Raw genomic sequence first — 26,345 nt, 5'->3', positions numbered from 1 at the left:
CAACATAAGCAAGGGCTTTCCCTGTACATGCGCCGTATGGATTAAATTGAGGACTCGGGCCGTATTGTCTCTAGCTTCCGACTTATTTTTATTTTTTTTGCTTGTTTGCCATCTTGGTGTTTGTCAAGAGGGTTGAGAGTGCCTGAAGAGATTGCCTGAAGAGATTGCCTATGGCCACATCACTCTGAAAGCACCCAATCTCATCTGATCTTGGAGGCTAAGGAGAGTCGGGCCTGGTTAGTACCTGGATGGGAGACCACCAGGGAATACCAGTTATTGTAGGCTTCTTTTTATGTTGTGGGCGTTGATTCGTTTTTTTTTTTTTTGCTTGTTTCCCAAGGTGACCATCTTGGCATTTGTCAAGAGGGTTGAGAGTGCCCAAAGAGATCGCTTACAGCAGCATCACCCTGAAAGAGCCCTATCTCTTCTCTTCTCTGAGGCTAAGAAGGGTTGGGCCTAGTTAGTACCTGTATGGGAGATGGCGTTGGAATACCAGGTGCCGTATTCTTCATTTTATGTTTTTGACATTGACCTGTTTTTTTTCGCTTGTATCTCAAGGTGATTATCTTGGCATTTGTCAAGAGGGTTGAGAATGCCCAAAGAGATTGCCTATGGGCACATAACCTTGAAAGCACCCGATCTCCTCTGATCTCAGAAGCTAAACAGGGTTGGGCCTTGCTAGTACCTGGATTGGAGACCACCTGGGAATACTAGGTGCTGTAGGCTTCTTTTTATGTTGTTGGCCTTGACCTGTTTTTTTTTTCACTAGTTTCCCAAGGTGACCATCTTGGCGTTTGTCAAGAGGGTTGAGAGTGCCCGAAGAGATCACCTACGGCCCCATCACCCTGAAAGCACCCAATCTCGTCTGATCTCGGATGCTAAACAGTGTCGGGCCTGGTTAGTACCTGGTTGGGAGACCGCCTGGGAATACCAGGTGCCATAGGCTTCTTTTTTTTTTTTTTTTTATTTAGTAGTATGCGACATACAATGCAAAGGCAACTTCACAGAATGTGTGATACAAATAGTTACAAACAAACGATCATATTGCATGGATATCAGAGCCAATGGTAAGAAGTCCGAGGAGAATAGCACGTGTACAGCTTTGCGGTCATATCAAGATGAGATTAAAGCTTCATCTCGTTGGGATCCTCTACCACTTAAAATATTATTGATACTAGTCCTGCTACCCTCGAAGAGTTAGATATCCATAGATAGGGGAAGAGTATTGTGTAGTAGTCAAATGGGGTCGGAACATACCATTTTCTTTTCCCTTTTTTGAGTTAAGAAGGGAAATAGTAGAACTGAAAGGAGGGAGAAGGGGAAAGAAAAGATTGGGGAAGGAAATGGCAGAAAAGGAAAAGAAGGGGTAAGGGGGTGTCGTGGGTAGAGTGGATAGGGTGGGGTCCCCTCTCAGGGAGCAAGAGACGCCCTCGGCTCACCAGCTCATCAGCTGTCCAACGTTTGGAACAGCGATCTCCAACGATCATCATGAGCTTACTATGTCTCGCGGAGGTATTCTTCCAAAAAGCGAAACTGGGTCCAGTAGAACCATCTGTTCCCATGCTCCTCCGTTTTATCCCTCATTGTGGCAGTCAGGTCTTCCATTCGTTCAATATCATTTACTCTTGCGAACCACTGGGTCACCATTGGAGCAGATTGCTCTTTCCACTGACTTGGGATGCAGGCCCTAGCTGCATTGAGGAGATGTTTAAGTAAGGACTTATGATAACGCTTTCTCGACATAGGAGTTAGATTAAGAAGAACTGCTGCGGGATCATTGGCTAAGGAAATGTCTGTGTACTTGTGGATGAGTCTCAGGACAGGCTGCCAGAATGTTTGTAATTTAGGGCATTCCCAGAAAATGTGGAGAATGGTGCCAGCCTGTTGCCCACAGCGACAGCAGCGGTCAGATTGACCGGGGAATATTTTGGCCAACACCACCGGTGTACGATACCAGCGTGTGATCAGCTTATATGAGATCTCCTGATATTTACTGCAGAGTGACGACTTATGGGCGAAAAAGAGTATTCTGTCCTTCTGTGGTTTGGAGAATGTAGTTTGTAAGTCCCTTTTCCATTTAGCTAGGAAGGGTGGATCCGTGGAGGATTGTGCGTCTGTCAGGATTTGGTAGGACCTAGAGAGGGAACCATGAATTGGGCCATCATCCAGGCAAAGTTCCTCGAAGGGGTGGAATTGTCTAGAGAAGAACGAATGGTTAGGTAGTGATCCCAGGAAATGGATTAGCTGTCTAGCTCTCCAGCTATCCAATGCAACAGGTACTTGCTCTAGCAGTATGGTCCCCATGGGAATCAAGCCCGTGGGTCCAAGAAATAGGGCTGCTCTCAGAAGCCCTTTCGGGGCTTGCCTGGTAAAGGCCAGGTCAGACAGGCCCGGAGGGAATCTAGGATGTCCAATAATTGGGGTCATAGGAGAAGGGAAGTTAGTCAGGTGGGAAAGGTGAAAAAAACTATCCATCTCGGCGAGCGAGGGGCCAATTAACGGGTGAGTAGTCACACAGGGCTCCAATGGCCTCCCCGCCCAAGGCAGACCAGCCAGTGGAACCCCTGTCATCTCCTGCTCTAGCTTGACCCATAGCTTCAGTTCCCCATGCCGGTGTCTTATCACATATGGTCCCCCATCGGATAGTGTCCGCTGTGTACTGCGCATGCGCAGTACACAGCAACACAGATTCCGAAAATGAACGGCACCTGCGCACTGAGTCCAGGTTCTATCCCCACTATCCAAGTGGACATAGAGTAAGAATATAAAAGAGCCGAGCGCAGCGAGGCCGAGCCCGAAGCGTGGCGAGCGAAGCTCGCCTGCGAGGGGCCCTCTAATATTCACAACCCTATGTCCGCTTGGATGGTGGGGCTACCACCTCCACTCACCGCACAGGCGCCGTTCAGCTTCGGAGATTTTCCGAAGCTTCGTCTGCTCCGTACTGCGCATGCGCAGTACGGCGCAGACACTATATCATGGCCGGACAGTATATGGCAGAACACCAGCACCAGTCAACCACCGGTGTCACGTGCGTTGCTGTGTAATATAGAGCAGGGTCTGGGAAGCCAATACCTCCCCGCAATTTCGGTCGCAATAGCATTGCCCTACCAATACGCATATGTTTTTCGCGCCAGAGGAACTTGATAAAGATTGAGCGAACCGCATGAAAGAAAGTCTGGGGTATTTTGATAGGTAAGGCTTGTAGTAGATACAGAAGTCGTGGCATTGCGTTCATCTTCAACACATTACAGCGTCCGAACCATGACAGAGCTAGTGGGTCCCATCTTTTAGGGTCCGCTGTAAGCCCATAGGCTTCTTTTTATGTTGTTGGCTTTGACCTGCTTTTTTTGCTTGTTTCTCAAGGCAACCATCTTGGCGTTTGTCAAGAGGGTTGGGCGTGTCTTGAAGAGAACGCTTACGGCCACATCAACCTGAAAGCACCCAATCTCGTCTGATTTCAGAGGCTAAGCAGCGTCACGCCTGGTTAGTACCTGGATGGGAGACTGCCTGGGGAAGACCAGGTGCCATAGAAGGATCTGGTCTGGTTAGTGTCTTGATTGGGAGATCGCCTGGGAATACTGGATGCCATAGGCTTCTTTTTATGTTGTTGGCTTTGACCTGTTTTTTTTAGCTTGTTTCCCAAGGTGACCATCTTGGCCTTTGTCAAGAGGCTTCAGAGTGCCCAAAGAGAGTGCCTATGGCCAAATCACCCTGAAAGAGCCCAATCTCATATGATCTCGGAGGCTAAGCAGCGATGGGCCTGGTTAGTACCTGGATGGGAGACAGCTTGGGAATACCAGGTGCCGTAGGCTTCTCATTATGTTGTCGGCGTTGACCTGTTTTATTTTCCCTTGTTTCCCAAGGTGACCATCTTGGCATGTGTCAAGAGGGTTGAGAGTGCACAAAGAAATTGCCTACGAGCACAACACCCTGAAAGCGCCCAATCTCGTTTGGTCTCAGAGGCTAAGCAGCGTTGGGCCTGGTTTGTACCTGGATGGGAGTCCGCCTGGGTTTTCCAGATGCCGCAGGCTTATTTTTATGTTGTTGGTGTTGACCTGTTTTTTTCGCTTGTTTCCCAAAGTGATCATCTTGGCATTTGTCAAGAGGGTTGAGAGTGCCTAAAGAGATCGCTTACAGCCGCATCACCCTGAAAGCACCCTATCTCTTCTGATCTCAGAGGCTAAGAAGGGTTGGGCCTAGTTAGTACTTGAATGGGAGACGGCCTTGAAATACCAGGTGCCGTATTCTTCTTTTTATGTTGTTGGCATTGACCTGTTTTTTTTCGCTTGTTTCCCAGGGTGACTATCTTGGCATTTTTCAAGAGGGATGAGAGTGCCCAAAGAGATTGCCTATGGGCACATCACCCTGAAAGCGCCCAATCTCCGCTGATCTCAGAGGCTAGAAAGGGTCGCGCCTTGTTAAAACCTGGATGGGAGACCGCCTGGAAATACTAGGTGCGGTAGGCTTCTTTTTATGTTGTTGGCGTTGACTTGTTTTTTTTGTTTGTTTCCCAAGGTGACCATCTTGGCGTTTGTCAAGAGGGTTGAGCGTGCCTGAAAAAATCTACTATGGCTGCATCACCCTGAAAGAGCCAAATCTCATTTGATCTCTGAGGCTAAGCAGGGTTGGGACCTGGTTAGTACCTGGATGGGAGACCGCCTGGGATTTCTCGATGCCATAGGCTTTTTTTTTTAAGTTGTTGGCATTGACTTATTTTTTTTTTTTTTGTTTTATTCTTTTATTAAGTATAAGTAGAACAACATAAATATAACAGTCAACCATACAGCATGACCCAGGGTCACAATTACATGGTAACAAAAAATAGGAAGCCAAATAACTCTGGGTTCTCAGAGGGGAGTCCTAGATTTTCATGCAGAAAAGAGAGAAACCCCACCTTGGACATGTAGTACAGTATAACTAATGCAGCTCCGTTCGGACAAATGTAATCATGGAGAACAACTGGGACCACAGCGAGCCAGCTTATCATGACCTATGTGAACCAGAGTAAAATATGAGCCGGTCGTGTCCAGAACCCTGGGGTTCTTCTGGGTCCCAAAGGCTAGTAAGGAGACAAGGCATAGTCAAAAGGGAGGACGGGGGAAGAAGAGAGTGCAAAGACGGAGAGAGAGGAGGGGGGGGGATGGCGGCGGGGGAAAAATAGAAAAATAAAGACAAAAAGGGAGGGGGGGGGAATGCCACCCAGGGCAGACATGGCCTACGTAGGTAAACGTTATATGTTCAGTCGTTTTCTGGGACAGGGGCGCTGCTCACCTCCCGAATGTAGTCTCAAGTACCAGTAAAATACCTCCAGGGCCTCCATGTAACACTAAATGCCTCTTCAGTGTTGTGAAGGGTGGCGGTCAATTCTTCCATCCGGAGAATATGATTGACTTTGGAATACCACAGCACCTTGGATGGGGGCTGAGGCTGCCTCCGCAGTGTGGGAATGCAGACCCGGGCGGCGTTCAGGAGTTGCATCGTGAGGGTTTTTTTGTATTTTCGAACAGGCTGTTCGGTCAAGTGTAGAAGGCACGCTGCTGGGTTGTCTGCGATGTCTACATTTCCGAGAGTTTTTATCATCCCGGTCACCTCCACCCAAAAGTTCCTCAAGGCCAGGCATGCCCAGAAAATGTGTCCCATGATCCTCGTATCTGAATTGCACCTCCAACAAATATCCTGATTCTTGATATTGGTTTGCGATGGAAGCTTTATGTACTAATGTCAGGATCTTCCCTATCTGTTGTGGGGTAAATGTGATGCCAAAGTCCCTCTCCCATTTGTGGATAAATGGTGGGGTTGACTCCTCCTCCTGACTACTTAATAGGTTGTACAGGAGGGAGAGGGTGTGTCGCACAGGTTCCTTTTTGTGACAGATGGATTCATAGGGCGTCAGGTCTCTAGGAGTGTAGGGGGCCCTTTGTATGGCCAGAAGAAAGTGACGAAGTTGATAAGCACGAAACAAGTCAAGCGGAGGGTCAGAAAGCTTGGCGACTGTTTGCGTGGTCGGGAGCCCTCTCGGGGGCCACACCTCTCCCAGACGCTGTTTCCCCACCACTGTCAACTGTCGCAGTTTCTTGTTGGTAAATTCCGGTGGGAAGTCTGGATTACCTATAACCGGAGTCATTGGTGACGGCAGGGGAGCAATGTGTGTGCAGCGGAACAACCTCCGCACAACAGCCAACGTAGCTCCCACTACGGGGTGATCTCTGAGGTCTTTTGGTATGGAAGACAGGAGCCACGGGGAGGTCAATAGGGGAATGGATCCATCCTCAATCTCCATCTCCACCCACTGCTTGTGTGGGCCATTACAATGCCAATCAACGACTCTCGCTAGCAGAGTCGCTCTGTTGTATTGTCTCAGATCTGGGAGACCCAGACCCCCCTTGTCCTTTGGTCTGGCAAGCAATTGCAAACGGGCTCTGGGCGGTTTGCGCGCCCAAATAAAGTCCCGGAGCAGCACCTGCAGTTGTCTGAAAAAAATTGGGGGTAGCCGGATCGGTAATGTCTGGAACATGTATAAGATCCGCGGGAGGGCCGTCATTTTGAATGCATTACAGCGCCCGAACCAGGTCAGTGTTAAAGCATGCCAGTTTCCCAAATCAGATTTCAGTCTATTCAGGAGAGGGACAAAATTAAGTGGGTACAATTGCGCCAAATCCGCTGCGATGTCAACGCCCAGGTAACGTATAGATTTTTCAGCTCAGTAGAATGGAAAAGCGGAGCGTAGCCTCTTGGCCTCACCATCCGGGACCGATATATTCAATACAGCTGATGGTGCAATTGATTTTATAGTTTGATAGGCTGCCATATCGCCGGAGAGCCGCGAGTATATTGGGAAGCGAAATGTGTGGATTGGAGACGAAAAAAATTAGATCGTCAGCGTACGCCGCAATTTTGTGGTGTGCCGAGGGTTTGGATATGCCAGTAATATTCGGGTCATTCTGAACGTGACACATAAGTGGTTCCAGTGTCAGAATAAAAATTAGGGGAGACAGAGGGCACCCCTGCCTCGTCCCATTAGCGATGGGGAAAGAGTCTGAGCACTCTGAAAGCACCCAATCTCGTCTGATCTTGGAGGCTAAGAAGAGTCAGGCCTGGTTAGTACCTGGATGGGAGACCACCTGGGAATACCAGTTATTGTAGGCTTCTTTTTATGTTGTTGGCGTTGATTCGTTTTTTTTTTTTTTTTCGCTTGTTTCCCAAGGTGACCATCTTGGCATTTGTCAAGAGGGTTGAGAGTGCCCAAAGAGATCGCTTACAGCAGCATCACCCTGAAAGAGCCCTATCTCTTCTCTTCTCTGAGGCTAAGAAGGGTTGGGCCTAGTTAGTACCTGGATGGGAGATGGCGTTGGAATACCAGGTGCCGTATTCTTCATTTTATGTTTTTGACATTGACCTGTTTTTTTTCGCTTGTATCTCAAGGTGACTATCTTGGCATTTGTCAATAGGGTTGAGAATGCCCAAAGAGATTGCCTATGGGCACATAACCCTGAAAGCACCCGATCTCCTCTGATCTCAGAAGCTAAACAGGGTTGGGCCTTGCTAGTACCTGGATTGGAGACCACCTGGGAATACTAGGTGCTGTAGGCTTCTTTTTATGTTGTTGGCCTTGACCTGTTTTTTTTTTCACTTGTTTCCCAAGGTGACCATCTTGGCGTTTGTCAAGAGGGTTGAGAGTGCCCGAAGAGATCACCTACGGCCCCATCACCCTGAAAGCACCCAATCTCGTCTGATCTCGGATGCTAAACAGTGTCGGGCCTGGTTAGTACCTGGTTGGGAGACCGCCTGGGAATACCAGGTGCCATAGGCTTCTTTTTTTTTTATTTTTTTATTTAGTAGTATGCGACATACAATGCAAAGGCAACTTCACAGAATGTGTGATACAAATAGTTACAAACAAACGATCATATTGCATGGATATCAGAGCCAATGGTAAGAAGTCCGAGGAGAATAGCTCGTGTACAGCTTTGCGGTCATATCAAGATGAGATTAAAGCTCCATCTCGTTGGGATTCTCTACCACTTAAAATATTATTGATACTAGCCCTGCTACCCTCGAAGAGTTAGATATCCATAGATATGGGAAGAGTATTGTGTAGTAGTCAAATGGGGTCGGAACATACCATTTTCTTTTCCCTTTTTTGAGTTAAGAAGGGAAATAGTAGAACTGAAAGGAGGGAGAAGGGGAAAGAAAAGATTGGGGAAGGAAATGGCAGAAAAGGAAAAGAAGGGGTAAGGGGGTGTCGTGGGTAGAGTGGATAGGGTGGGGTCCCCTCTCAGGGAGCAAGAGACGCCCTCGGCTCACCAGCTCATCAGCTGTCCAACGTTTGGAACAGCGATCTCCAACGATCACCATGAGCTTACTATGTCTCGCGGAGGTATTCTTCTGAAAAGCGAAACTGGGTCCAGTAGAACCATCTGTTCCCATGCTCCTCCGTTTTATCCCTCATTGTGGCAGTCAGGTCTTCCATTCGTTCAATATCATTTACTCTTGCGAACCACTGGGTCACCATTGGAGCAGATTGCTCTTTCCACTGACTTGGGATGCAGGCCCTAGCTGCATTGAGGAGATGTTTAAGTAAGGACTTATGATAACGCTTTCTCGACATAGGAGTTAGATTAAGAAGAACTGCTGCGGGATCATTGGCTAAGGAAATGTCTGTGTACTTGTGGATGAGTCTCAGGACAGGCTGCCAGAATGTTCGTAATTTAGGGCATTCCCAGAAAATGTGGAGAATGGTGCCAGCCTGTTGCCCACAGCGACAGCAGCGGTCAGATTGACCGGGGAATATTTTGGCCAACACCACCGGTGTACGATACCAGCGTGTGATCAGCTTATATGAGATCTCCTGATATTTACTGCAGAGTGACGACTTATGGGCGAAAAAGAGTATTCTGACCTTCTGTGGTTTGGAGAATGTAGTTTGTAAGTCCCTTTTCCATTTAGCTAGGAAGGGTGGATCCGTGGAGGATTGTGCGTCTGTCAGGATTTGGTAGGACCTAGAGAGGGAACCATGAATTGGGCCATCATCCAGGCAAAGTTCCTCGAAGGGGTGGAATTGTCTAGAGAAGAACGAATGGTTAGGTAGTGATCCCAGGAAATGGATTAGCTGTCTAGCTCTCCAGCTATCCAATGCAACAGGTACTTGCTCTAGCAGTATGGTCCCCATGGGAATCAAGCCCGTGGGTCCAAGAAATAGGGCTGCTCTCAGAAGCCCTTTCGGGGCTTGCCTGGTAAAGGCCAGGTCAGACAGGCCCGGAGGGAATCTAGGATGTCCAATAATTGGGGTCATAGGAGAAGGGAAGTTAGTCAGGTGGGAAAGGTGAAAAAAACTATCCATCTCGGCGAGCGAGGGGCCAATTAACGGGTGAGTAGTCACACAGGGCTCCAATGGCCTCCCCGCCCAAGGCAGACCAGCCAGTGGAACCCCTGTCATCTCCTGCTCTAGCTTGACCCATAGCTTCAGTTCCCCATGCCGGTGTCTTATCACATATGGTCCCCCATCGGATAGTGTCCGCTGTGTACTGCGCATGCGCAGTACACAGCAACACAGATTCCGAAAATTGCCGAGCATGAACGGCACCTGCGCACTGAGTCCAGGTTCTATCCCCACTATCCAAGTGGACATAGAGTAAGAATATAAAAGAGCCGAGCGCAGCGAGGCCGAGCCCGAAGCGTGGCGAGCGAAGCTCGCCTGCGAGGGGCCCTCTAATATTCACAACCCTATGTCCGCTTGGATGGTGGGGCTACCACCTCCACTCACCGCACAGGCGCCGTTCAGCTTCGGAGATTTTCAGAAGCTTCGTCTGCTCCGTACTGCGCATGCGCAGTACGGCGCAGACACTATATCATGGCCGGACAGTATATGGCAGAACACCAGCACCAGTCAACCACCGGTGTTACGTGTGTCGCTGTGTAATATAGAGCAGGGTCTGGGAAGCCAATACCTCCCCGCAATTTCGGTCGCAATAGCATTGCCCTACCAATACGCATATGTTTTTCGCGCCAGAGGAACTTGATAAAGATTGAGCGAACCGCATGAAAGAAAGTCTGGGGTATTTTGATAGGTAAGGCTTGTAGTAGATACAGAAGTCGTGGCATTGCGTTCATCTTCAACACATTACAGCGTCCGAACCATGACAGAGCTAGTGGGTCCCATCTTTTAGGGTCTGCTGTAAGCCCATAGGCTTCTTTTTATGTTGTTGGCTTTGACCTGCTTTTTTTGCTTGTTTCTCAAGGCAGCCATCTTGGCGTTTGTCAAGAGGGTTGGGCGTGTCTTGAAGAGAACGCTTACGGCCACATCAACCTAAAAGCACCCAATCTCTTCTGATTTCAGAGGCTAAGCAGCGTCAGGCCTGGTTAGTACCTGGATGGGAGACTGCCTGGGGAAGACCAGGTGCCATAGAAGGATCTGGTCTGGTTAGTGTCTTGATTGGGAGATCGCCTGGGAATACTGGATGCCGTAGGCTTCTTTTTATGTTGTTGGCTTTGACCTGTTTTTTTTAGCTTGTTTCCCAAGGTGACCATCTTGGCCTTTGTCAAGAGGCTTCAGAGTGCCCAAAGAGAGTGCCTATGGCCAAATCACCCTGAAAGAGCCCAATCTCATCTGATCTCGGAGGCTAAGCAGCGATGGGCCTGGTTAGTACCTGGATGGGAGACAGCTTGGGAATACCAGGTGCCGTAGGCTTCTCATTATGTTGTCGGCGTTGACCTGTTTTATTTTCCCTTGTTTCCCAAGGTGACCATCTTGGCATGTGTCAAGAGGGTTGAGAGTGCACAAAGAAATTGCCTACGAGCACAACACCCTGAAAGCGCCCAATCTCGTTTGGTCTCAGAGGCTAAGCAGCGTTGGGCCTGGTTTGTACCTGGATGGGAGACCGCCTGGGTTTTCCAGATGCCGCAGGCTTATTTTTATGTTGTTGGTGTTGACCTGTTTTTTTCGCTTGTTTCCCAAAGTGATCATCTTGGCATTTGTCAAGAGGGTTGAGAGTGCCTAAAGAGATCGCTTACAGCCGCATCACCCTGAAAGCACCCTATCTCTTCTGATCTCAGAGGCTAAGAAGGGTTGGGCCTAGTTAGTACTTGAATGGGAGACGGCCTTGAAATACCAGGTGCCGTATTCTTCTTTTTATGTTGTTGGCGTTGACCTGTTTTTTTTCGCTTGTTTCCCAGGGTGACTATCTTGGCATTTTTCAAGAGGGATGAGAGTGCCCAAAGAGATTGCCTATGGGCACATCACCCTGAAAGCGCCCAATCTCCGCTGATCTCAGAGGCTAGAAAGGGTCGCGCCTTGTTAAAACCTGGATGGGAGACCGCCTGGAAATACTAGGTGCGGTAGGCTTCTTTTTATGTTGTTGGCGTTGACTTGTTTTTTTTGTTTGTTTCCCAAGGTGACCATCTTGGCGTTTGTCAAGAGGGTTGAGCGTGCCTGAAAAAATCTACTATGGCTGCATCACCCTGAAAGAGCCAAATCTCATTTGATCTCAGAGGCTAAGCAGGGTTGGGACCTGGTTAGTACCTGGATGGGAGACCGCCTGGGATTTCTCGATGCCATAGGCTTTTTTTTTTTAAGTTGTTGGCATTGACTTATTTTTTTTTTTTGTTTTATTCTTTTATTAAGTATAAGTAGAACAACATAAATATAACAGTCAACCATACAGCATGACCCAGGGTCACAATTACATGGTAACAAAAAATAGGCAGCCAAATAACTCTGGGTTCTCAGAGGGGAGTCCTAGAGTTTCATGCAGAAAAGAGAGAAACCCCACCTTGGACATGTAGTACAGTATAACTAATGCAGCTCCGTTCGGACAAATGTAATCATGGAGAACAACTGGGACCACAGCGAGCCAGCTTATCATGACCTATGTGAACCAGAGTAAAATATGAGCCGGTCGTGTCCAGAACCCTGGGGTTCTTCTGGGTCCCAAAGGCTAGTAAGGAGACAAGGCATAGTCAAAAGGGAGGACGGGGGAAGAAGAGAGTGCAAAGACGGAGAGAGAGGAGGGGGGGGGATGGCGGCGGGGGAAAAATAGAAAAATAAAGACAAAAAGGGAGGGGGGGGGAATGCCACCCAGGGCAGACATGGCCTACGTAGGTAAACGTTATATGTTCAGTCGTTTTCTGGGACAGGGGCGCTGCTTACCTCCCGAATGTAGTCTCAAGTACCAGTAAAATACCTCCAGGGCCTCCATGTAACACTAAATGCCTCTTCAGTGTTGTGAAGGGTGGCGGTCAATTCTTCCATCCGGAGAATATGATTGACTTTGGAATACCACAGCACCTTGGATGGGGACTGAGGCTGCCTCCGCAGTGTGGGAATGCAGACCCGGGCGGCGTTCAGGAGTTGCATCGTGAGGGTTTTTTTGTATTTTCGAACAGGCTGTTCGGTCAAGTGTAGAAGGCACGCTGCTGGGTTATCTGCGATGTCTACATTTCTGAGAGTTTTTATCATCCCGGTCACCTCCACCCAAAAGTTCCTCAAGGCCAGGCATGCCCAGAAAATGTGTCCCATGATCCTCGTATCTGAATTGCACCTCCAACAAACATCCGGAATCGATCTTTTCATTTTATTCAGAAGGTATGGGACTCTATACCAGCGTGAGACTATCTTGTACCCTGATTCTTGATATTGGTTTGCGATGGAAGCTTTATGTACTAATGTCAGGATCTTCCCTATCTGTTGTGGGGTAAATGTGATGCCAAAGTCCCTCTCCCATTTGTGGATAAATGGTGGGGTCGACTCCTCCTCCTGACTACTTAATAGGTTGTACAGGAGGGAGAGGGTGTTTCGCACAGGTTCCTTTTTGTGACAGATGGATTCATAGGGCGTCAGGTCTCTAGGAATGTAGGGGGCCCTTTGTATGGCCAGAAGAAAGTGACGAAGTTGATAAGCACGAAACAAGTCAAGCGGAGGGTCAGAAAGCTTGGCGACTGTTTGCGTGGTCGGGAGCCCTCTCGGGGGCCACACCTCTCCCAGACGCTGTTTCCCCACCACTGTCAACTGTCGCAGTTTCTTGTTGGTAAATTCCGGTGGGAAGTCTGGATTACCTATAACCGGAGTCATTGGTGACGGCAGGGGAGCAATGTGTGTGCAGCGGAACAACCTCCGCACAACAGCCAACGTAGCTCCCACTACGGGGTGATCTCTGAGGTCTTTTGGTATGGAAGACAGGAGCCACGGGGAGGTCAATAGGGGAATGGATCCATCCTCAATCTCCATCTCCACCCACTGCTTGTGTGGGCCATTACAATGCCAATCAACGACTCTCGCTAGCAGAGTCGCTCTGTTGTATTGTCTCAGATCTGGGAGACCCAGACCCCCCTTGTCCTTTGGTCTGGCAAGCAATTGCAAACGGGCTCTGGGCGGTTTGCGCGCCCAAACAAAGTCCCGGAGCAGCACCTGCAGTTGTCTGAAAAAAATTGGGGGTAACCGGATCGGTAATGTCTGGAACAAGTATAAGATCCGCGGGAGGGCCGTCATTTTGAATGCATTACAGCGCCCGAACCAGGTCAGTGTTAAAGCATGCCAGTTTCCCAAATCAGATTTCAGTCTATTCAGGAGAGGGACAAAATTAAGCGGGTACAATTGCGCCAAATCCGCTGCGATGTCAACGCCCAGGTAACGTATAGATTTTTCAGCTCAGTAGAATGGAAAAGCGGAGCGTAGCCTCTTGGCCTCACCATCCGGGACCGATATATTCAATACAGCCGACGGTGCAATTGTTTTTATAGTTTGATAGGCTGCCATATCGCCGGAGAGCCGCGAGTATATTGGGAAGCGAAATGTGTGGATTGGAGATGAAAAAAATTAGATCGTCAGCGTACGCCGCAATTTTGTGGTGTGCCGAGGGTTTGGATATGCCAGTAATATTCGGGTCATTCTGAACGTGACACATAAGTGGTTCCAGTGTCAGAATAAAAATTAGGGGAGACAGAGGGCACCCCTGCCTCGTCCCATTAGCGATGGGGAAAGAGTCCGAGCACTCTGAAAGCACCCAATCTCGTCTGATCTTGGAGGCTAAGAAGAGTCAGGCCTGGTTAGTACCTGGATGAGAGACCACCTGGGAATACCAGTTATTGTAGGCTTCTTTTTATGTTGTTGGCGTTGATTCATTTTTTTTTTTTTTTTCGCTTGTTTCCCAAGGTGACCATCTTGGCATTTGTCAAGAGGGTTGAGAGTGCCCAAAGAGTTTGCTTACAGCAGCATCACCCTGAAAGAGCCCTATCTCTTCTCATCTCTGAGGCTAAGAAGGGTTGGGCCTAATTAGTCCCTGGATGGGAGATGGCTTTGGAATACCAGGTGCCGTAGTCTTCTTTTTATGTTGTTGACATTGACCTGTTTTTTTTTCGCTTGTTTCCCAAGGTGACTATCTTGGCATTTGTCAAGAGGGTTGAGAGTGCCCAAAGAGATTGCCTATGGGCACATCAGCCTGAAAGCGCCCGATCTCCTCTGATCTCAGAGGCTAAACAGGGTCGGGCCTTGCTAGTACCTGGATTGGAGACCACCTGGGAATACTAGGTGCTGAAGGCTTCTTTTTATGTTGTTGGCGTTGACTTGTTTTATTTTTTTGTTTGTTTACCAAGGTGACCATCTTGGTGTTTGTCAAGAGGGTTGAGAGTGTCTGAAGAGCTCGCCTATGGCCACATAACCCTGAAAGCACCAGATCTCGTCTGATCTCAGAGACTAAACAGGGTCGGGCCTTGTTAATACCTGGATGGGAGACCCCCTGGGAATACTAGGTGCTGTAGACTTCTTCTCATGTTGTTGGCGTTGACTTGATTTTTTTGTTTGTTTCCCAAGGTGACCATATTGGCGTTAGTCAAGGTTGAGAGTGCCTGAAGAAATCTCCTATGGCCACACCACCCTGAAAGAGCCCAATCTCATCTGATCTCAGAGGCTAAGCAGGGTTGGGACCAGTTTAGTACCTGGATGGGAGACCGCCTGGGATTTCCAGATGCCGTAGGCTTCTTTTTATGTTGTTGCCGTTGACCTATTTTTTTCCGCTTGTTTCCAAGGTGACCATCTTGGTGTTTGTCAAGAGAGTTGAGAGTGCCTGAAGATATCGGCTATGGCCACATCACCCTGAATCTGTTCCATCTCGTCTGATCTTGGAGGCTAAGCAGGGTCGGGCCTGGTTAATGCCTGGATGGGAGACAGCCTGGGAATACCAGGTGTCGTAGGCTTCTTTTTTTTTCAAATATAATTTTTTCTCCAAATAGGGGAAACCGAGTACATAATGCAACAGAGAAATACAGAGCAAAAAGCAGCTGAACAATACTTGATAAAGGGATATTCGCAACTGTGAGTCTGCCTTCCATCAAATACAATGATTCGAGGCACGGATAAAGTACTGTACCAAGATCCAGGGTCACACAAACCCCAAGTCCCTCCGGCATAATCCATCCAGAGGGGGGTGTGGGGCCGTCATTCCCAATTTTCCACTTTTTCCAAAAGAGAGAGGGGGTGAAGGGGGTGAGAGATAGGGGAGGAAGGCAGAAAAGAGAAGGGCTGAAAGATCAGGAAAGGAGAAGAGGGGACGAGACACGATGGCAGCCACTGTCCAAGGGGCCAGTCAAGGAAAGCTCAGAGCACTAAGGCGATAGCAGGCGACATCCTTCCAGCGAGAATATAAAGGTATTCCAGATGTCTCAGGTTTGTTTAAAAAATTCTTATTTACCTTGTGATGTGAGGATCAAGTCCTCTATTTTTTTTAATGTCCTCTATTTTCCTAAGCCAGTGAGTAATGAAAGGGGGGGAACATTTTTTCCAATAGAGAGGGATGCAGGATTTCACCGCATTTATCACATGCCGTAAAATAGATTTTTTTGTACTTCTTAATGGGAATCTGTGAATGGTGCAAGAGAAAGAATGCAGCCTCTTCCTGGATGGAGAAATCTGTGAATTTTTGTGTTATGCATCGGATCTCTGTCCAGAAGTCCACCAAGCTGGGGCAGGACCAAAAAATGTGCAGCAACGTGCCCTCTTCTTCTCCACACCTCCAGCATATGTTCGAGGAAGAGGGGAAACATTTCTGCAGCTTTGATGGTGTCAAATACCACCTGGTGAGAAGTTTAAAATTTGTCTCCTGTATCTTCGTGCACAGCGACATTTTGAGAGCCAAAGTGATAATGCGTTGTCTCTGTGCTGGGGAAAATGAGCAATTAAGGTCCTTTTCCCAGTTAGACAGACAGGTTAAGTGTGGGTAATCTGTTTGAGAGAGAATGTGGGCCAAAGGGCCTTCGCTCCTGCATAGAGTCTCAAACTCCGTCTGAGGGCGGGCGAACGTTTGAGGATTGGGGATGGAATGGAGAAAATGATGTCGTTGCGCCGCTCTCCAAAAAGGCAGTTGGAAAAGCCCTGTCGGATCTGTTAGGGTTGAGAAAGAAGGCCATTTTCCATCAATGATGAATTTAGACGCATTGTCTAGGTTGGAATTTCTAAGTGGGTCCCCAGTTAAAAGGTTGGATGGCCACGTATAGGGAATAGGGGGGAAGTCAAAGACGTGAGTGTGTTTTGGGTAGCGATCAGGTGACTGACTTTCAACTAAGCCCCTATAGTGGGATGTGACATAAATTCTGTGGGTAAATAAATACTTATAGCACCACATGGCGCTTCTTAGCGGAATTCGGGAGTGAGCTTAGAAAGTTTGTTTCGATTCCAGTCCAATACATGCCCCAGATGGGAGGCCAGGTAGTAGCGTCGCAAGTCAGGGAGAACCAACCCTCCCTGTTGTTTAGACAATGTCAGCTGTGACCGCTTAAGTCTGGGATTTTTGTGGGCCCAGTTAAATTGAGTGAGCAAGGATTGAGCTTGCTTAAAAAATGGGACTGGAATCTGGATCGGGAGAGCTTGGAAAAGATAAGTAAATTTAGGGAGTATGTTCATTTTAATGAGATTGCATCTCCTGAACCAGGAATGGAGGCCAGAATGCCACCCGTGAAGAAAACTGCGGATCTTAGTGACAAGGGGTGGGGGGAAGTTCAACATAAACGTACGCGCGATGTCCGGTGGAATGTAAGTACCTAAGTACTTAAGGGCTGTATGGGTCCAATTCAAATCGAAAATTGGACTTCAAGTCTATTAACGTTTGCGGGGGGACTGTAACCCCCATGGCCTTTGATTTCAAGAAGTATACCGTATATCTGGAATTCCCGAAGGAGATTTGGCAAGGACACTCTGGGATTCATCAGCGAGAACAGCATGTCATCCATGTAGGCAGATATCTTGCACTCAATAGTACCCATTTGGAGTCCCGTTATGTCTGAGTTTTGTCGAATTGTGGAGAGAAAGGGTTCCAATGACAGTGCAAATAATAGGGGCGACAGGGGGCAACCTTGTCAAGGGGAAATGAGAGAACCCCATTCGCTTTGACTTGAGCTGAAGGGCGTGAGTATATCTTACTTATCCATGCCAGCATCCGTTCACTCAGACCTATATGGCGAAGGACCGAGAACATCAATGTCCAATTGACCCGATCAAAAGCCTTCTCGGCATCAGTACTCATGAAAAGACAAGGGGTCCCAGATGACTTTGCTTTATGGATCAAGGTAAGCACCTTAATGGTGTTGTCCCTATCTTCCCTGGTGGGAATAAAACCTAACTGGTTAATATGTATAAGGGACTGCAAGTGATGTGCCAATCACGTTGCGAGGATTTTAGAGAATAGTTTTAGGACCGAATTTAGGAGGGAAATGGGTCTGTAGCTCCCACATAGGCCCGGGTCTTTGCCCTCCTTAGGTATCAACGAGATGTGGGCTCTAAGGGTATCCTCAAGAAAATCCCCATTCGAGCTCAGAGTATTAAATAAATTCACCAAGCGCGGGCCGAGAATAGGGAGGAAGGTCTTAAAGTATTGTGCGGTATATCCGTCAGGGCCCGGAGCCTTACCCACCTTCGGAGGTCCCACGGCCGTCTGGACTTCTTCCAGTGTGATCGGGTCCTCCAAGTACTCCTGTGATTCCGATGAGAGGGTTGGTAGACCAGAACCGGTTACATATCTGTCTATATTGTCCTGTCCAGACCCTGAATCGGGCAGGTTGTAGAGATCAGAGTAAAATTTCTCAAAGACATCGGCTATTTGGGTTGGGGTAGAGGCCCTCTGGCCATTCTCATCTATCAACTGTGGTATGTAAGAGCCAGATTTCAACTCCTTTACCGACCTGGCTAAGATTTTTCCGCATTTGTCCCCTGACTCCTACGTCAGTTTACGACAAAACTGGAGTGCCGCTTTCGCTTTATAATGGAGTAGGTCAGCAATATGGGTACGGAGTGTCCCCAATTCAATCTCTAAGGTCCGTGAGGGGGCATGTTTATGTTTCGCTTCCACAGAGGCAAGTTCACGAAACAGATTAGCAAGCTGTTCCTTCCGTGTTCGTTTGATGCATGCCCCGTGCCTGATAAGTACCCTGCGGAGTACTGACTTGTGAGCCTCCCAAATTATCCCCGGGTCACAGTCCTGCGTTTAGTTTTCTTGGAAATAAAGGTCCAATTCCCTGGTCACATCTGCTAAAACTTCCGGTATCTGGAGGAGGCTCTCATTAAGGTGCCAGAATAGAGACCTAGGTAAGGGGTTCTTAGAGAGGGTGTAGGTAAGGGCTACAGGAGCGTGGTTGGACCAAGTAATATGGCCGATGGAGGAAGAGCTCACCAAGTGCAGTTGGTCATGTGGAATCAAGAAGAAGTCTATCCTCAAGTATGATTTGTGAGGGGAAGAGCAAAAAGAGTAGTCCCTTTCCCCAGAGTGTTGCAGACGCCAGACATCAACTAATTGGTCATTCAGTAAACACTTAGTAATCCGCTTTCTAGAGGAAATGAGGAGCGAGGAGCAAGAGGCAGAAGTGTCAACCGATGGCGAAAGGGGACATTAAAGTCCCCACCTAATATCAACTGGCCCTCCCGAAAGTCACATAATCTGTGCAGGGTAGTTCTGAGGAACGTGTCTTGGTGATTGTTAGGTTGCTCGTCTTCTGTAAGTAACCCCTGGTAGCCTAGGCTAGGATGGTAGAGAGGAGGTCCCTTTCACCGGTGGACAAAACATTACACATACACACTATTGTACGTGAATAATGAATGTGCATATTGAAGCACACACAACAGTTTTATTTAGTTTGAGCTAAAGGACAGCCCTGTGGTTTAGCCAATCAGGGACTGCCACATAAAATATGCAAGATAGTATATTTTACTACGTCATCTTGGTTTTTTTGTACAAGCAATTTCTGCCTAGTAACAAAAAGCTAAATATATACATTTTTATACAGTTTAAAATGTTTCTTAGGTCTGGTGCAAGACAGGCTTGTGGTTTAACGCCATAGAGTTACTTCTGCTCTCAAAAAGGGAAGTAGCTTAACCGCATCCATCTGTTCTGAACAGATAACTAACCTTGTGATAAAATACCTTGTACAAGCAAAAAACACATATGACCTTAAGCAATAGGTTTCTATGTCATGCTAACAGTAATTTTCCAATACCCAAAATGGATGTCTCTTAACAAGATGGTTCCCTCATTTACCTTATAATCCTCCCTTTGATCATTCTGTGATTTACATAATGATCATTCCTTTTCTAATTTAATAGCACAGGCTTCATACTCCGAACCCTTGTGCTCTTGGTTTCTATACCATACCGTTGGATCCTTAACAATGGAAGTGAGTTTCAGATCCTTCGGAGCGGCCGTGTTTCCCTTTTTACATAAACATTTGATTATCTTATAACAGGCATATAAAAATAGAATGAAGAGAATCACAGTGACAATTGTCATGGCAGCATTTCGGAGCCAAGATATTAATCCCCCAAAACTAAAACTGCTCGAGAAGGGATCCCAGTTTTTTCCTATGTTCCTTGCCTCTTTCTGTAGTTTATTTACCTCTTCCCTGTGTTGGGCAATAACGTCATAGTAGTCTGGGACTTCGATGCTGGTATTATGAATCCAGGTACAGCACTCATAATCCTCAGTAGTCTCACAGAGGCCAGTAAGGGCTGCACTCATACTTTCTATAGCCAACTCATGTAGTTCTAGTTGCTTCCTAATTGCCCTAGTTTCTAGATTTAGTTTGGTTATGTCATCAGAATTTTCCTCCAGAATCTCATCAATTATGCCAGTGTAATTATTTAATCTTTTCATTAGGTCAATTCCCCACCCTGTCCAGGAAGGGAACCATGCCCAGGCCATATCTTTTTCTAAAAACAATTCTCGTTTATTACGGTGTCTAAGGGGATATCTAGGATGCATGCTGGCTTCAAGGAGGTGACTTCCCTTGTTATCCCCTAATACCCCCATAATAGGAACCAGGGCTGCAAGGTAACACCACCCCTGGGGTTTGGTTGGGATCCAGGGGTGACAGAGTTTGCCGCAGCATATATATATAGTATTTCCTAGAGCTAGGGGTCGTTTATGGAACACGTTCCTAAGAGTATCAGAAAGGCCAGAGAGCACCAGTATTGACATTAATTGGTGTATTGTAGTCTTGGTACTGGAGCTAAGAAAGTCTAAAAAGGTGGCATTTAGGGTGGGATCTGAAGTATGGAAGAAAGAAGGACTGTTAAATGATGTCATTGAAATGTTAAGTTTTGCTTGTTTGCAAACCTCGGCTCCATCTGTGGTGTTTCCCAGTCGGAAACACCAGTCTGGGAAGTGGCTTCTACCTATAATTTGGAAAGTGAGGGTTTTATTTGGAAGGGTCCTAGTAACATTCGTTAGGACGATAGGGGGTGTTCCATTAAGGAGGGGGGTAAGATTCAAGGGGACTGCCATGAGAGGGATTCTAGCTGTACTGGGATGTAGCTTGCTGCAAATCCAGCATTTCTCAAAACCGGATTTTTGAGCATAGCTATATTTGAATTTTAGTAGTAACATCTTGCTAGTCAGTCCCTTAGGTGACTCATTAACGGGTACAATACTTCTACTATGTCTTTGGCCGGGGGTATTATTCATCTTAGGTGGTCCACATATCCCTTTTAATAGACCTAAATCTTCTGGATGATATATACAGTTGGCTATAAACCATGTGGGCAGGAATACAAATAGTACCAGACTACCCCAAAGGCATACAGCCTTCCCTGACACTGATGGAGAAAGCATCTTTGTTTTTTTTAAAGTTCTGATTATTTGTTATCTAAGAGTTCTGTTCTTCTTCTTCGTTTCTCATCCCGGCAGTTGTTGGCTCTGTTTTGTCCTTTTGAGGGGGTGTGGGATCTTCCAGGGAAATTTGTTCTTGGGAGTTGCTGCTCTCTGTCACTGCCAGGGGCTCTGGAGTCGAGGGAAGCTGGGGACACTTTTTAAGACGGCTGGCGTGGATCCAGGTGTTTCCTAGGTCTGTTAACACTGCGGTCCTGGATACCTTTTCCACCTTCCATGGTCCTGAGAAAGCCGGTCCGATACTCTTTCTTTGTGCTAATTGTTTGATCAGCACTTTATCCCCAGGGATGAAGGGATGCGTTGGTTCTGTGGGAAGAGGGAAAAAAGGTGACAGAAACTTGTTCGTTTATTTCGTGGAGCATACTTACCAGATTTTTCACGTACACTTCCTGTTAGGAATAAATGTTAATATCAGTGTCTTGGTCTAATGGGGGTAATTCTATGTTTGCGGGGATTCCCATGAGGACCTCAAAGGGTGATAATTTTGTTCTTGCATGTGGTTCTTGCATGTGGATCTTCCCCTCTTTTGACCAAAGACCCTCTGGGTCTTTGGTCAAGCCAGCCTTCACCCAATACAAGACATCTTCCTCAGTGGCTAATGATTGCATTTGTGCCACTACAGATTTAAAGTTAGGACAGGTGAAATGATCCTTAAAGTACATGGACGTGGGGGTGGGCTCCTGGGTGGAGGACTGGGCTGCCTTTCTCGCTTCTCGGTCAGCTAAAGCATTTCCCTTGGAAAGTTTGCTATTATCTGAAGAATGTGCTTTTACTTTAATTATGGCTACCTTTCTTGGAAGAAGAATGGCTTGGAGGAGAGCACTAATCTGTGTGGAGTTGGCAATTATTTTGTTGTCTGCTGTTTTAAAACCTCTATTGGCCCATATCACACCAAAATCATGCACCACTCCAAAAGCATATCTACTGTCTGTGTAGACGTTCACCTCTTTACCGGTGAATAGAATGCAGGCCCTAGTGAGGGCTTCTAACTCTGCTACCTGGGCTGAAGAAGGAGGTAATGATTTTGCCTCCAGTACGATGTCTGGTAGTTGAACAACTGCACAACCGGTTAAAAAGGTGGAGTCAGAGGGACGTGAGCAGCTACCGTTAACGAAAACATCCTCTGCACCTGAGATAGGGGTGTCAGTGAGATCCGGTCTGGGACTGGTAATAGCAGCAACCTTTTCCGAACAGTCATGTATAATGTCTGGGTCATGTGGTAAACGCAACATGGAATGCAAAAGGCGCACAGCGGGGTTGCTGGCAGGCACATATTTGAGTGTGAGGTTATCAGTGTTCATCAGTGTTATCTCATAACCACTAAGTCTTTGCGAGGTCATATGTTGGGTATTCATGTTCTGAATAAGATGCGTGACTGAATGAGTGGTATAGAGAGTCAATGGGTGACCTAGCACTAATTTGTTTGCATCTTGTACAGCCATTGCACAGGCAGCAAGATGTTGGAGACAGAATGGCATTCCCTGTACTTGGATGGGGAGTTTTTTTTTTTTTTTGATAGATATGAGACAGGGCGATACCCTGATCCATGTTGTTGTGTTAGCACGGCGGCAAAAGAGCTTCCTGAAACTACACAGTATAGTTGAAAAGCTTTACCATAGTCTACCAACCCCAGGGCGGGTGCACATGACAAACTGTGTAGTAAGGCTTTAAAAGCTTTTAGTCTGTCCTCTGTCCAGTCTATCAATTTAGGGGCGGTTGACCCAGTAGCCTCTCGTAGGATACCATCATAGTGAGAACAGTCAGGGATCCATTGGCGGCAATATACAATTGCACCCAAAAATGAGAGTAGGGCGGCCTCGTCTTTTGGCGGACTGAGAGCTTGTAGGGCTGCGGCACGTTTAGGTGACACCAGCCTTGTTCCTTCCTTTAGAATGCACCCTAGGTATTCTACCTGTGGCTGGCACCATTGTATTTTCTTCCTTGAGGCTAGATGCCCGGCGTGAGCTAGGTGTTGTAACAGTGATGTTGAATCGACCGCACAATCTTCAGCAGTTCGACTGCACAGGAGCAGGCCGTCCACATACTGTATTAGTACCGACCCTCGCTCAGAAGTCCAAGACTTGACAGTCTCGTTGAGTACCATAGAGAAGGCGGCTGGACTGTCTACATACCCTTGCCAGGTTAGTTGGCCCCCGGCCCAGGAGAAAGCAAACATAGGTTGGGCTTCCTCTGCAATGGGAATGCTAAAGAAAGCATTCGCTAAATCAATTACTGTGTAGCATAGAGAGTCTGCCGGTATGCATGAGAAAATAAAAGTGATGTCTGAGACTAGGGGTGGGAGGGGAATCACTTGTTTGTTTACTGCTCTGAGGTCTTGTACAAGTCTCCACTCCCCACTGGCCTTTTTTACGGGGTAAATGGGCGTGTTCCAGGGACTGATGATTGGTCTCAGGATACCTTTTGATATGTAATCATTAATTTGAGGGGAGATGCCTTGGACTTTCTCTGGGGGTAGGGGATACTGTTTTTGATATTGTATCCCTGCATCTGATCGCATTTGGGGTGCATATGGTGTGCAATTAATAAAGCCCACACTACCTTTGTTTTCTGCCCTGATTGTGTGATGGTCAAGGGAGGAAGGTATCATTAGAAAGAAACTCCTGTGTGCATGTCTTTTTGGGAACCCTCTGTGTGCATGTCGCTTAGGGCCATGTAAGTCACATAATGGTGAACTAGCGGTAAGGGAACCTTCTTTATTAAACTTAATGGTAATACACAGTTGTGCCAAGAGGTCCCGTCCCATAAGGGGCACAGGGCATGAGGACAAGACGGCAAAAGTTTGGGTACATAATTTCTGTCCTTCTGGAGTGGCTACAGTCAGTGGTGGAGTGATGGGATGGGTGACAGGTGTCCCATTAATACCAACAGAGTTTCCCTCGGTGCATTATTTGTGGCTGTGTAGGATATTGGGGTAGTGGTTGACGAGGGTTCTGGTATGGCAGATAACGGGGATACTGTGGGCGGGTCTGGGGGTTAAATCCCCTGCCTCTGCCTCTTGCTCTAATCTGCCCAGTCCTATAAGGGCACTGGGATTTCCAATGTCCTTGCTGTCCACAATTGCCTATATTTTCCAAGGCATTTGTTCCATGCACAGAAACAATCCTTCATGTATTGTGGGTCAGCCCCTTTGCAGGGAGGATAAGAATGCTTATGTACCTGACAAATTTTACTGACTTCTTGCCAGTCTTCCTCAGTACAAGGACCATATGGCCCTGGGTCATGTATCCCCAATTGCTGACACCTTTCTCGGACTTGTGTCCAAAATGGTTCTACCTGGGGGCCAGGGATCATATTACTGACAAATTCATAGGGTGATGGGGTGGCCATAGCTTGGGTTGCTGCAGTATTCCCCATCTAGTAGTCTGGGCAGTGTGTGTCTAGTGGCAGGACACAGGTGATAACACCTGGTTTGTCCAACAATCCGGTCTCTGGTCTGGGAGTAGGATCCCTGATCTTTTTTGGGGCAGATGGACTTATATAAAACTATGAAGATTTACCCTTAATATACGATGAAGGGTAAATCTTTCCTGGTGGCGGGATATACCCCTCTTACACCAAGTCTGCAAGAGAACCCCCCCTGGTCTGGTGGTCAGTAAAATCCACTTGTCATCTATTCTTAGGAAGAGTAGACCTAACGTGCAATGGGGGCAGGCGGATGCTATGTCACTACAAGAGGGCTCCTCATACTCTGCACTTATTTAAACAACAACAATTATTTTCCTTATACTCTATATTAAAACTTATACTCTATATACTTACACACGTACCTAGAGAGAAACAGACATATTCTTAATATACTTTAAGACATGAAATAACCGTATTGCAATACATTTATCAATTTATAGTGCACTTTTTTTTAAAAAAAAAATTTCAAATGGGCGTCCACTCCACCAATCCCTTTGTCACGGGCGTAATCTACTACTTCCCGTGTTAAAAAATACTATTACCAATAGTTTTAAGTCAGACCAACCTAGTCGGACTCCCCTAAACCTATAAATTCCTTGCGAGCCCTTTTAACCTCCCGAGGGACCAGCCTAGTCCACCGCGAAGGCACAGTTACTTCTTTTAATTTTAAACTAAGTTCGTAGCGGCCGCCCGGACAGAGTAAGTGTTTACACCATTCACCAATCAGGTAAAAAAGAGTAAAGTGACTTACCTGTCGCAAGACGAACCCCACTTTTCTGGTACCAAAACTGTTAGGTTGCTCGTCTTCTGTAAGTAACCCCTGGTAGCCTAGGCTAGGATGGTAGAGAGGAGGTCCCTTTCACCGGTGGACAAAACATTACACATACACACTATTGTACGTGAATAATGAATGTGCATATTGAAGCACACACAACAGTTTTATTTAGTTTGAGCTAAAGGACAGCCCTGTGGTTTAGCCAATCAGGGACTGCCACATAAAATATGCAAGATAGTATATTTTACTACGTCATCTTGGTTTTTTTGTACAAGCAATTTCTGCCTAGTAACAAAAAGCTAAATATATACATTTTTATACAGTTTAAAATGTTTCTTAGGTCTGGTGCAAGACAGGCTTGTGGTTTAACGCCATAGAGTTACTTCTGCTCTCAAAAAGGGAAGTAGCTTAACCGCATCCATCTGTTCTGAACAGATAACTAACCTTGTGATAAAATACCTTGTACAAGCAAAAAACACATATGACCTTAAGCAATAGGTTTCTATGTCATGCTAACAGTAATTTTCCAATACCCAAAATGGATGTCTCTTAACAAGATGGTTCCCTCATTTACCTTATAGTGATCATTGGGAGCGTACACAGTGGCAAATGTAAAAAGGCACTCTCCAATGTGGCCCCTAAGAAAAAGATATCGGCCCCCAGGGTCCACCAGAAAATCCTGGAGAACCCAGGGGAGCCTGCTAGAGATCAGAATGGAGACTCCCTTGGTCTTAGAGGAGGGGTTAGTAGAGTGGTAGACCTTAGGGAAGGATCTCGACCATAGAAAGGGGAGGCTAGTATTTTTAAAATGTGTTTCTTGTATAAAGGCCACATCAGTACAGGAAGTCTTCAGTTCTCACAGGAGGATCCACCGTTTTTCAGGGGAGTTCAGTCCCTTAACGTTTAGAGAGGTGACCTTGACTGAGTCTGCCATCGCTCCTCGGGGAGGGGGAGGGGGACGTCAGAGAAAAGCAAAGAAAGTTGAACCAAGGTAGGTTTTGGGTAGG

At 47.0% G+C, this 26,345-nt stretch overlaps 1 long non-coding RNA gene and 9 pseudogenes across 1 annotated transcript; 9 read left to right on the top strand and 1 right to left on the bottom strand.

Annotated features, from left to right (window-relative positions):
* Window positions 1-166: 166 nt before the first annotated feature.
* Window positions 167-285, top strand: LOC143937098 (5S ribosomal RNA; annotated as a pseudogene).
* Window positions 286-607: 322 nt separating this feature from the next.
* LOC143936344 (5S ribosomal RNA) lies at window positions 608-726 on the top strand (annotated as a pseudogene).
* Window positions 727-827: 101 nt separating this feature from the next.
* LOC143937285 (5S ribosomal RNA) lies at window positions 828-946 on the top strand (annotated as a pseudogene).
* A 2,747-nt stretch (window positions 947-3,693) lies between these two features.
* LOC143937669 (5S ribosomal RNA) lies at window positions 3,694-3,812 on the top strand (annotated as a pseudogene).
* Window positions 3,813-7,471: 3,659 nt separating this feature from the next.
* Window positions 7,472-7,590, top strand: LOC143937753 (5S ribosomal RNA; annotated as a pseudogene).
* Window positions 7,591-7,691: 101 nt separating this feature from the next.
* Window positions 7,692-7,810, top strand: LOC143937284 (5S ribosomal RNA; annotated as a pseudogene).
* A 2,758-nt stretch (window positions 7,811-10,568) lies between these two features.
* LOC143937421 (5S ribosomal RNA) lies at window positions 10,569-10,687 on the top strand (annotated as a pseudogene).
* A 3,948-nt stretch (window positions 10,688-14,635) lies between these two features.
* Window positions 14,636-14,754, top strand: LOC143936547 (5S ribosomal RNA; annotated as a pseudogene).
* A 95-nt stretch (window positions 14,755-14,849) lies between these two features.
* Window positions 14,850-14,969, top strand: LOC143936737 (5S ribosomal RNA; annotated as a pseudogene).
* Window positions 14,970-19,055: 4,086 nt separating this feature from the next.
* Window positions 19,056-25,919, bottom strand: LOC143935525 (uncharacterized). Its single transcript, XR_013263549.1, has 2 exons — window positions 25,315-25,919; window positions 19,056-21,443 (listed from the first exon to the last, which is right to left on the bottom strand). It is a non-coding gene; the product is annotated as an uncharacterized LOC143935525 (long non-coding RNA).
* Window positions 25,920-26,345: the final 426 nt, after the last annotated feature.

This window comes from Lithobates pipiens, unplaced genomic scaffold, assembly GCF_037356315.1.
Source record: "Lithobates pipiens isolate NorthernLeopardFrog02 unplaced genomic scaffold, aLitPip1_a1.2 Scaffold_28, whole genome shotgun sequence".
In the NCBI taxonomy this organism is placed as follows: Eukaryota; Metazoa; Chordata; class Amphibia; order Anura; family Ranidae; genus Lithobates; species Lithobates pipiens.
The sequence above is the reverse complement of the archived record's forward strand: the minus strand, read 5'-3'. Positions and strand labels throughout refer to the sequence as shown.